General features: G+C 52.6%; 1 protein-coding gene across 4 annotated transcripts in view; it reads right to left on the bottom strand.

Moving 5' to 3' along the window:
- The window catches only part of CTXN1 (cortexin 1), a 15,815-nt gene extending 7,977 nt beyond the window's left edge, over window positions 1-7,838 (bottom strand). For 3 of the 4 annotated variants that reach the window (XM_026865276.1, XM_026865275.1, XM_026865277.1), the window contains exon 1: window positions 236-349. The gene's annotated coding sequence lies outside the window, so the exon portion shown is untranslated. Of the gene's footprint in view, window positions 1-235; window positions 350-7,817 lie in introns of those variants that run through there. The other variant, XM_026865278.1, reaches the window with a different exon arrangement.
- Between the last annotated feature and the right edge of the window lie 2,228 nt (window positions 7,839-10,066).

Genomic DNA, 10,066 nt, shown 5'->3' with positions numbered 1-10,066 from the left:
CCATCCCATCCCATCCCAAAGCCTCCTGCCCTCTCCATCCAGACTTGACAACCACCACGAGAAGATATTACTGGACCCTCACACCAGACAAACACAACTAGCCCCATCTCCTGAGCCCACCACCACAGGGGTGGGGGGTGTGGGTGTCCCTGGCAGCTGAGCACAGAGGGAACTACCCCCCAGCTCTGCTCCCCACAGCGTGAGCACTCGAGAGGGGACGGGGCATGGACGGTACCTGGCTGGCACGGACTCCCGGCTCCATCACTTGCCATCTCAAGGGAAGGAGCAGCCGCCTCTCTCCTGGAGAGCGCGCAGGGAAGGCAGCTGCTCTTCACTCACGCTGGAGCGGGTTCCTATGGCGATGCAGAATCAATTATAATAAAAGGTGGAGCACAGCAATTGGAGATGAGGGAAGTTTCGTGAGCTGCCTGCCTGGGAAAGCCAGACCGTGGGAGAGCTCTGAGCCTGCCCATCGCCAGGCTACAGCTCCTGCATCCCCGTGTTCCCCTCCAAAAGCCCCTCTTAATCCCCAGGGCAACACAACTGCATCACTGCTCCTCCAAGACATCCAAGACCCCTGCCTGCCCACAGTGTGGACCTGAACATGCAGATCCCCGAGAAAGAGAGAACAGAAGAGAGCTCAGGTCCTGCTGTACAGGAGCCCCAAGGGGGTAGAGGCAGGTAGCAGTAGGAGAAGTCTTCATGTGAGGGAAACCAGGGGGGACACCCACTGCTACCTGATCTGGAGGAAAACAGACTCATCCCTCCTCATCCAGGTGGTCAGGGAGGGTCAGAAAAGACTCCAACTGGCTGTTGGGGGCACCTAGAAATGTGGATGGGATGCCAAGGTTGCATGTAGCTGCTGGGAGCTGATGCAATCCCTCCCCTTGTTCCCTCCTCTCTAGAATTTCAGCAATTTCCCCCGTGCAAAAATTCATCCTGCAAAAATTAATCACCAAACCATAAAAGCAAACTCCTCTCTGTGTAATGGTTCCCGAGGAGCATAACTGTGATCCCCAGCCCCTTCAGCACACCGCAGCATGCCCCCTTCCTACAATGAGGTGATTCATTGTAAATATCTGGAAATAACCACCCAATTTCCTGCGCTATCCATCTTAGCTGCTAATTGAAATGTTTTGGGGTTGGTTTTTTTTCTGAAAGGTGCCTACAGAGACCATTCTCACACTTAATCAGCGCAGGGAACGCTCGCTGCCCGGGGCAAAGGGGACATAGGCCACATTAGTGGCCTCCCTGCAAAATTAATATTGCTTTGCCAGTCACCTGTCCTGTGGCAGGACCGGGAGCGTGTGAATGAGCAGTTCCTGAAGGCCGCCTCCACAGCCACCCCCAGGAGAGTCGTGGGAGCCTCTGGGGCTCGCGGCCGCACTGTCTGTGGAGCTGTGAGCCCTGCAAGCCACAGGACCTGCCTGGGTCCAGGATCCTCGGAGTCCCACTGCTGATGTGTACCCACTGGCAGAGCATCCTCCATGCACCCCAACCCGACTCAGCCAGTATAGCCAGTCTACTCCAGCCCAGCCCAGTCCAGTCCAGCCCAGCCTAGCTCAATCCAGTTGAGTCCAGCCCTGCCAACTCCCATCTAAGCCTCCCTTTGGCCTCACAGCTGTGATTTTCATGGGTCTTTGTGCACCAGGTAGCCCTGCCACATCCTGACCATCACAGCTCTCGGCCAGGCTGCGACCTCTGAGCTGGTCACATACCAGCAGTGTCCAAACTCAACGATAGCAGCTGGTCCCCAAGACGATGGCATGAGTTTTCATCATTTCCAGCTGTTGCTTGTTTTTCAGAACCAAATTTCTGTGGGCTTCCATAGGGCTCATCACCCCATTCCTCTCCGAGTGACTGTGTCTTTCCCGGTCACCCTTTGCCCCAGGTCACTGGGCTGCGAAGACAAGGGAGCACAAACCAATCCCTCTCCGGATGCCCCGGCACTTTGTGTGTTTTCCATGAGGAAGTCTGCTCCAGCCTTTGCTAACATTTCTAAGCCAGACCCATGGAGAGGGGGCCTCAACACCTCCCCCAGCCTTTCCCCTCTCTCAGAAGCCAGCAGGTACAATTCGCAGAGCTGCTGTGGAGACCCAGGCTGCAGCCAGCACCCTGCACCAGCCCAAAAGGACCATCCCATGTCCCTGGGCATCCTCTGTCCTGCCACTCCTGTGTCAGACTGCGAGAGCAGCTCTGCTCCACGGTGGAGACTGTGGCTGCATCTCAATGAGCTCCTGCTGATTCTATCTCCTTTAAACTGATGAGGGTTGTTTGTGCAAACACAATTACTTCAGCTGAGGGCTCTCCATGAGCCGGAGCCATGTTATGGGTTGGACAGGATTTCCCTTGCTGGGATTGTCTCCAGCAGAGCAGGCTGCATCTGGGACACGGGCTGCTCTCTTCGCACAGAGCAAGAACCAGGAGGAGCAGGACGAGCCCTGAGCATGCAGGTGAGCAGCAGTGCCAGCCCACACCTTCCCAAAAGCACAGAAAATAAGAGTATTTGTGAGCAGCAGCAGAGCCTGGGTGCAGTGAAGCCCCTCACTGCCACAACCTGGTTTGCTCTGGAGTCTTCCCAGAGGAGCACGAAACCACACCAGGCACTGGGCACACTCCTCGCTGCAACAGGGGCAACAGCTTTTACTGTTGTGCCTGGTGGCATCTTGTGGAGACCAAGCAGGCCTCCTCTGGCCCAGAAGTTTCCAGCACTGCAGGCAAAGAGCTCGCCAGAGCAAGGTTTGCTGACCAAAGCAACAGACCTTGTGCTGGGACCCGCCAGCTCTGGAGTGTGTGTGGGGAGAGCACATCTCTCTCCTTCAAAGAAGTGGCAGCAGGACAGGCACAAAATGGCTTTAGTGACTACGCCTGTGGATTCCCCAGGACCAGTGACTCTGGGCAAGTGACCCCTGTATCACTTTATAGCCCAGGCATCGTGTACCCAGGACCCCAGGGTACAGGACACGCAGCCCGACGGGACACGGAGCAAGGCCTGTAGCACCCACGGGATGTCAACCCTGTGTCTCCCTGCCAGGAGCTGGATGGGCATTCCTGTAAACCGAATGCATGGACGTAAAGATTTCAGCTGTATCACACTGCTTGAGCTGGCCACCTACACCCCAGACAGGTGGGAAATATTTTTTTTTTTTTAATAATGAAACAAAAGAATGAAACATCTTATCCAGGATATGGAACCGGTGCAATAGGTGCTTGGCATTGTGAAGGGCAGCTGAGAGCTGACGTGGCGTGTGCTGTCCCCTGCACCCCAGAAGGGGCTGCACTGCTGCAACCAAAGCTTAGAGCCTGGGAAACCAAGAGTGGACAATGCCACCGCGCCTACACCTACCCTTAAGAATAAACCTCATCCTGAGACCTGCCGCCTGGGTCTCCTCTGCCTGCTGCCAGAGGAGGTGGAAAAAAAATCCCCACGAAGAGAAAAGCCACACTGGAGCTCTCAGAGTCCACGTGTGGACCACGGCCCGCCAGGCTCTGAGAGACACGGAGCTCCCCTGAGGCCCTGGGCAGCCCCTTCACGCCACCTGCACCTCTCCCGCAGCCCCAGCGCGGCTGAGCCCATGAGCACCCGACCGGCTTGCACACGTGGAGATGTGTCCCAGCCTTCGAGAGCACCGAGTCCTCTTTTCCCCTGGTTTTATTTCCTACCCTGCACTGATCTTTGCCCTCCCGAGCACCGCACCCTCTTCCTCTGTCCCTGAGCAGACAAAGAGGAGGCTCTGGAAGCCTGACTCCAACTGCTCTAATGCTTTTGTCTTGAAATTCGTTTCCCCCCCTACCTTAAGCCTCTTTCAAAAAGTATATGCCTGGGGGAATCGGTATGTTGGGAGCTTCCCACTCTGCCCTCACTTTTTGGAAGGGTTTCAGAGCTGGAGGATATCCTTCTGCTGAAGATTTTGCCTCTTGCAACAACAAAAAAAAAAAAAAAAAAAAAAAGCTGGATGAGCCTCAGGGAAACTCGGGACACCAGTTCCCTGAGGCACACGGAAGATTCTGGCATTCAGAAATATCGATCCTGACTTCACTTCAGAGCACGGATTTCACACTGCACCACAGCCTGCACAGTCACTGCCCCAGCAAAGCACCAGGAGGGGTAGTCCAGGCTTCAGATTATGCTTAAACCAGTTCCACTGTGGAGACAGCGAGGGACTTTGCTCTGCCTGGACTTAAAGGACTTGATAATTAAATGAGGTTCAGCCTTTGCATTATCTCACCCCTCGGCCAAGCACTTTCGAAAGAAAAAAAGCAGAGTGTTTCTCTAATCAAAAATCTATTCACCTATGAAATGCAATAAATCTCAGAAAGGGATCTAAGCACTTTTTTTTTTTTTCTTTTAGTGCTGACAAAGTGATATTGTAAAATACTGCAGTGGTTGCACCGGGTAAAACCCTGTGGCATGGAATGACTGTTTTTGTCTTTGAAGACAGTGACTGCTAACACACACTTGGATGCTTCAGTTCAAGGCAAAAATAGATGCCCCGTGGCTCAATGAAAAGCATTCTTTCTTCATTCAGGTTTCACCGATTCAAGATTTTAATTTAACCGCCGATGGTAATTAATGAAAATTAACCTCTGGCTTCTTGTGAGACTGGATTGCAGCAAGAGCTGCTGCTGGCATGGAAGGGCCTGGACAACTCCTGGTCTGAAGGCCACGTGCTGAGCTGCTGCAGACTGCCGAGGCATGAGGCAAGAGGGATGCACCAGGTCAGATGCACCAACTCCCTGTCTTGATCCCCAGAGCCTGGCAGAGCTGGTGGCACAGTCCCATCCCCTTTCCTGGAAAGTACCAAGTGCTGACCTGAACCTTCCTTCCGAGGGCTGAGGCCGCATCTCTCATCACGCTTGGGTGACAATGGGGGAAGAGAACGTCCTTTCCTGGGCTCATCCAGAGCACTCGGGAGCAGCTGACTCCTCTGTAACAGCAGCTGATCAAGCAGAGAACTGCACCTCATTACTCCTTCCGATGAGCCAAGTTCAGCTTTGCAAAGCCATGATGGATAACGTGAGTGATGGTTTAGAGTTGACCTGTTCTTTGAGATCTGCAAGCGTTGTGACCTCTCCCTACACAGCCTCCTGCCCCCAGCAGCTACCAAGACCTTCCCTTAACCATTACGAAGAGGAGAGGAGAGGAACCATGGTCCCTACGATACTCTAGCACCTGTAGAGTTCATGACAGTGTCAACTCCAAGTCCTCTGCAGCCGGGGACTGCCACGGTCAGTCAGCCCTGGCGAGGACCAAGTCGTGCCAGGGGAAATGCACAGGGATACAGTTCCTAGGCCATGTCTTAGAGGGTGGACAGGCAAGTGCAGGGAAAAGCAGAGGTGGCCCAGGCCCCACGCCTGCACATCCCATGTCTGTTTGTGCCAGGCAAGATAGAAGCATCTCAAAGGTCATTCCTCTGCGCTCCCAGAGGCTGCTTCTGACACAACTTCTGCCTCAGAGACATGGGTAAGCTTAGGAAAATCAGGGATGGAAGTGTCGCCTGTTGCTGTGGCTTTGATGGCTGGCATCGGTCAGCTGATTGTTGATGGTGGACTATCGAGATCTCCTACGAGATCATCTAAGTTTGTCCAGCTTGCTCCGTATAACTCCCGTGAAGATAAACTGCTCCAGTGCCAATAACCAAGAGAAGGAGCACAAAGGCTCATGGGGCCGACCCTTGGGATGCAATTCTGGAGCTGTCACCAGACAAAGACCAGGCTTCAAGCAAATGTTTGCCGTCTTTTGAAGCAGACCCTCCTTTGGGAAAAAAAAGATCTTTTGGACTCGGCATAGCCAAAGCCAGAGAAGCCCTTCCTGCACCCCAGAAGGTGTCCGGAGAAGTCACTCCATTCTCCTCACCAAGCAGCAATGCCAAGGGGTTGGCCAGGCCATTGGCAGCTGCTGGATTAAGTCCCCAAATCCACAGCTAAGGAATGTTATTGATGTTGCAAAGTCAAGCCGCTTGAAAGCCGGGATTTGCCAGGCAGAAGGTTGTCTCAGCCACTTCAATTGGGGCCCCTTCTGTAACAGCCTGATGATACAGCAATTAATGACAAAATCACTCCCTATTTCTTCTTATGCCTGAGCAACTGGTCAATGCCTCTGCTTTTCTTTTCTCGGTGTTTGGCCCTGCTGTTCTACACGCTCCATCCAACCCTGTTTGGAGTATGAGACTGAAAAACCCCGTCACAATTGCTATGGTGGGCTCGAGCTCCAGGAGTGCTGAAGAATCACACCCCCCCCAGGACAGAGGGTGAGGACAGACAAGGGTTTGGGAGAAATTTATTGCTAGTTTCAGCCTCATCTCATCACATGTATGAACCGACATTTTCTTCCCGTGCACAAGTGTGGGCCAGTGAAGCAGTAATCGTCGTTATGTTTTGGTTCAGGTTCTTTTTTAAAAGACAAAAGTTTTATTTGCAACAAGAAGGAAACCTAAGTTTCCTCCGATTTCATGTAAGCCAAATTTTTTCTTAAAAAATAAAACAAACGACGTAGCCTGCGGTAGGTCCACAGCAAGCTCTTGTAAACAGGTAGAGCTGGGCACAGTGACAGGCGTTTTACAACAGATGCCACTAGGCTCTACAAGAGACAGGAAAATGATGGAAGACCTGGTCTTTTTTACCCCAAACCTAGAACACATGATTGCTGACAGACAGAGCTGCGGGAGCCCTGTTGCATGGGCCGTGTCGCTGGATGAATCCACTAAAGTCCTTGAAATAGCAGCTCTGCTCCTCCTGAGATGGGAGGTTGCTTTCGTCCTCCTTCTCCTCCTCGGATGGTCAGAAACCTTCTCATTTCCAGTTCCATTTTGTCCCAGCCGGGTCCATACACAGATGCCCAGACCTGCTGGTCACCAGGGACTTTTCGTGCCTGTGTGACCCAGGATGAGACCCGCCGTGTGCCCACGGGAGGGATGGAGAATGGGGCTGGCACCGCCAGGCTGTCATGAAACACCCGACTACTGCTGCGCTGTGGGGCAGAGAGGGAGCACGCCTGCTCCACTCTAATTAGTGTGAATCATTAAATAAAATGTCCCCTTCCTGACTTCAGCATGTGTTAGCAAAATAGCTCTATCAAAGCTGCCTTGCCAGGGGACAAGAAATATCTTTCTGCTGGGATTATACAGCTGTGGAATTATCCCTTGCCTTTGACAAGATCAATTAATTACTTCAAAGTCATTTGCAGTAATAAATTAACTTCTCTTCCTTCCTCCCCGTTAAGCCGCAGTGTAGCTGCTGAGTAAATAGTGGTATCTGGGCAGGCACACAGTGCCCTGCTTGTCACCCCCGTGGCCAGACTCTGAAGCAGGCGACGGCTGAATTTTGCTCCCTGGTGGTCTCTGCTGGGGTGTCTCAGCTCGCTGCCCAGCCATGCTGCAGGTCTGCGGTGCAGGAACCTGGGCACCTCCGGGGTCTCCCCGTCACTCGTTGTCACAACCATGGATGCACACGTGCTCTCCACCACCTCCCTGGAGAAGCATCTTCAAGCCACAGGAGACTTGCTGCCATGCAGCCCAACTCATTCGTGCAGATGGGGTTTACCTCCCTGTTTCTACTCAGACACCAGATCAAACGCTCAGCACCAGTTGGAGCAGCACAGAAAGCTGCCCTGAACTGTCCCCACACCCATCCCGGAGGTACAGGGGTGGCCTCGTGGGGTCCCTGCTTGGGGAGTCTCTCTCGGACTGGGATGTGAACACTGGGCAGAAGCTGAGCAGCTGGAAAAAGTCCAGAGGAGGCTGAGAAGGGGAAAGATGTCCTGGAGCAACTTTCCACGGGCTGGGCAATGCAGGAAAACATAAAGAAGAAACCCAGACCTTGAGTCCCGGGGAGGAGAGTCTTGAGGTCTCTTCAGACAGCTCACTGACAGAACTAGGAGTTGAAGCAAAACCAACGGAGGGGAAATTCACCCACGGCTGCAGACAGTCAACCTCTGAACCAAATCCCTACAGCTTTCAGCCAAAATCTGCCATTTTCTAGGTGCATCAGAGTGGTTTTCTGGTAGACCCGCTGGTAAACGAAAAAGACTGAATGCAAGGCTACTCCCCCGCCAGCCCCGAGTCTGACGGCACCCTGGAGTCCTACATGGGTGTCACCTGGACCTCAGTCCTTCCTTCAGTCTTGGCTGAGCAGAGAGAGGTGAAAAGCACTGGAGGGCACGGGCACAGCAACATCAACCAGGGTCCAGGCACTGGGTCCCACCAGCCGCGTGAGGACAGCCCTGGTGACTGGCTCTGTCAGACAGGCATTGGCAGCAACCGAGCCATAAATCCTGCAGCTTTCTAGTTGCTCTTTTCTTGACGTGGGTAGATTTCTTGTCCAGGCTAAGACAGGCTGTGTCCAACTGGGGAGACCCACCTACCTGGCTCTGCAAGTGGTTCTGCCAAACCCAGGCCCACACAATGCCAAAGGGAGAAGCATCCAAAAAGCAACATGGTTTTCGATAGATATATCCAAATGATGTGTCAGCCCAGGTGACATGGAGGCTCCAGGACACAAATTGTGTTGACACGTTCACTGGGACACATTAATCTGGTCCTAGATAATTCACACAGAGAGTCTAGTGATAAAGAGAAGCGTTCCCTGAGCAGGCTCTTTCTGAAAGAATTTGTCACCATCAATAAATTGCTGGGAGATTTATTTCTGCCAGCCCTAAAACTGCACACAAAGTAATGTGATTTGTTCAAACTCTTTAACATGCTGTTCTCCTTGATTTAAAGTCTGTTGAACTATCTTTATTTTCTTAGCACATTATTAATTCAGATTCTGGCTCTGACATGAAGGAACTGAGATGCCTCTAGAGTCTGTTATTTGGGAAGAAAAGGAGGAAAGGGCAAATGGGAGGGCTTAGGCAGCAAAAAAACAGCTCAGTGTTAACTCCAAACTGGGAATAAGCAAGTGTTATCTGCATCTTGCACATCGCTTATATTCTTCTCCATGCCTACAGCTTTGACTACATCAAGATAAGCCAGCTCCAGAGCTCCCAAGGAGTCTTTCAGCCAAGACTACATAAACATATTTCACTCTCCTCAACTCTCTGACTTGCAATCCCAGCTCCAGGGCCAGGGCAACAACTCTCTGAGACTTCACCGAATTTATCTGCTGGCGCATTGGACAAGAGCTGTCTCCAACCCTTCAGGATAGTTTGCCAGCAAGATACCTGATCAGCCCATGCACAATTTAATGAAGCTTTCCTTCGCAGGAGCATCTCTGAGGCCCATGGTGAGGGAGATTATGCTTTTAACTAGGCTTTGGGCCACAGACCATGGCAGCATCTCACCGAAACTGCCAGCTCCAGTATCCACCTCCACTGAACCCAGAGGAGCAGGGATGAGAACCTGGGGAATTGTTCAGCCCAGGGTTGGAGCTGGTGTCGTCTCCAGCAAGGACCCATGAATAAGCATGGAAACACCCCATAAATGACGAGAAACAGGTCGTCCAGCGTTTTTGTACAAAAGCAGCTAACTTCCACCCTGTGCTGGCTGAGAACAGCAGGTGAACTGCTCATGGGAACCTTCCTGCCTTTAACCTCCGCGTTCCCTGAGCAGGGCTGTGTAAAAACAGCTTCAGCAGTTCCTTGGCTGCAAAAAGCTCCCAGTGAACATCTGCTCCGAAAAGCAACAGCCCTTCACCATCTCATTAGCAAGTTTCCCAGGAGAAGGAGCAACCTTTGCAGATGTTAAGCTTTTGTTTGCTGTGCCCTGACCAGGAGCAAGAAGTCTTGGGCCAAGGGTGAGCAGGGGGTCACCCAGCCCCAGACAACGGGAGCTCCGGCCCTGGATGGGTGCACTCGGTCTCATTAAACTCGGCGGTTAAACTAAGATGCACAGTCACTGCTTCTGTAGATCAGGACTCCTAACCGCCAAGCTGGCTCCTCGCGACTGTGCTGGCAATCTGGAAGAGTGCAAGCGCTGCAAGCTCTTGATGCTAATTGCTCGGCCTTGGCGGCTGTGCTCCTCTGTTGTCTTCTGTCTGTATTCTAATACAACCAGAGACCTCAGCATCTTCCTTCAGGCACAGCAGAGACTTCCACCACCCTGAAGACCTCCTGACCTCTCCTGATGTC

The sequence above is a fragment of the Athene cunicularia genome, assembly GCF_003259725.1.
Source record: "Athene cunicularia isolate RWA chromosome 28 unlocalized genomic scaffold, athCun1 chr28_part3, whole genome shotgun sequence".
Classification (NCBI taxonomy): Eukaryota; Metazoa; Chordata; class Aves; order Strigiformes; family Strigidae; genus Athene; species Athene cunicularia.
Note: the sequence above shows the minus strand (reverse complement) of the source record. Positions and strands in the feature narration are given on the sequence as shown.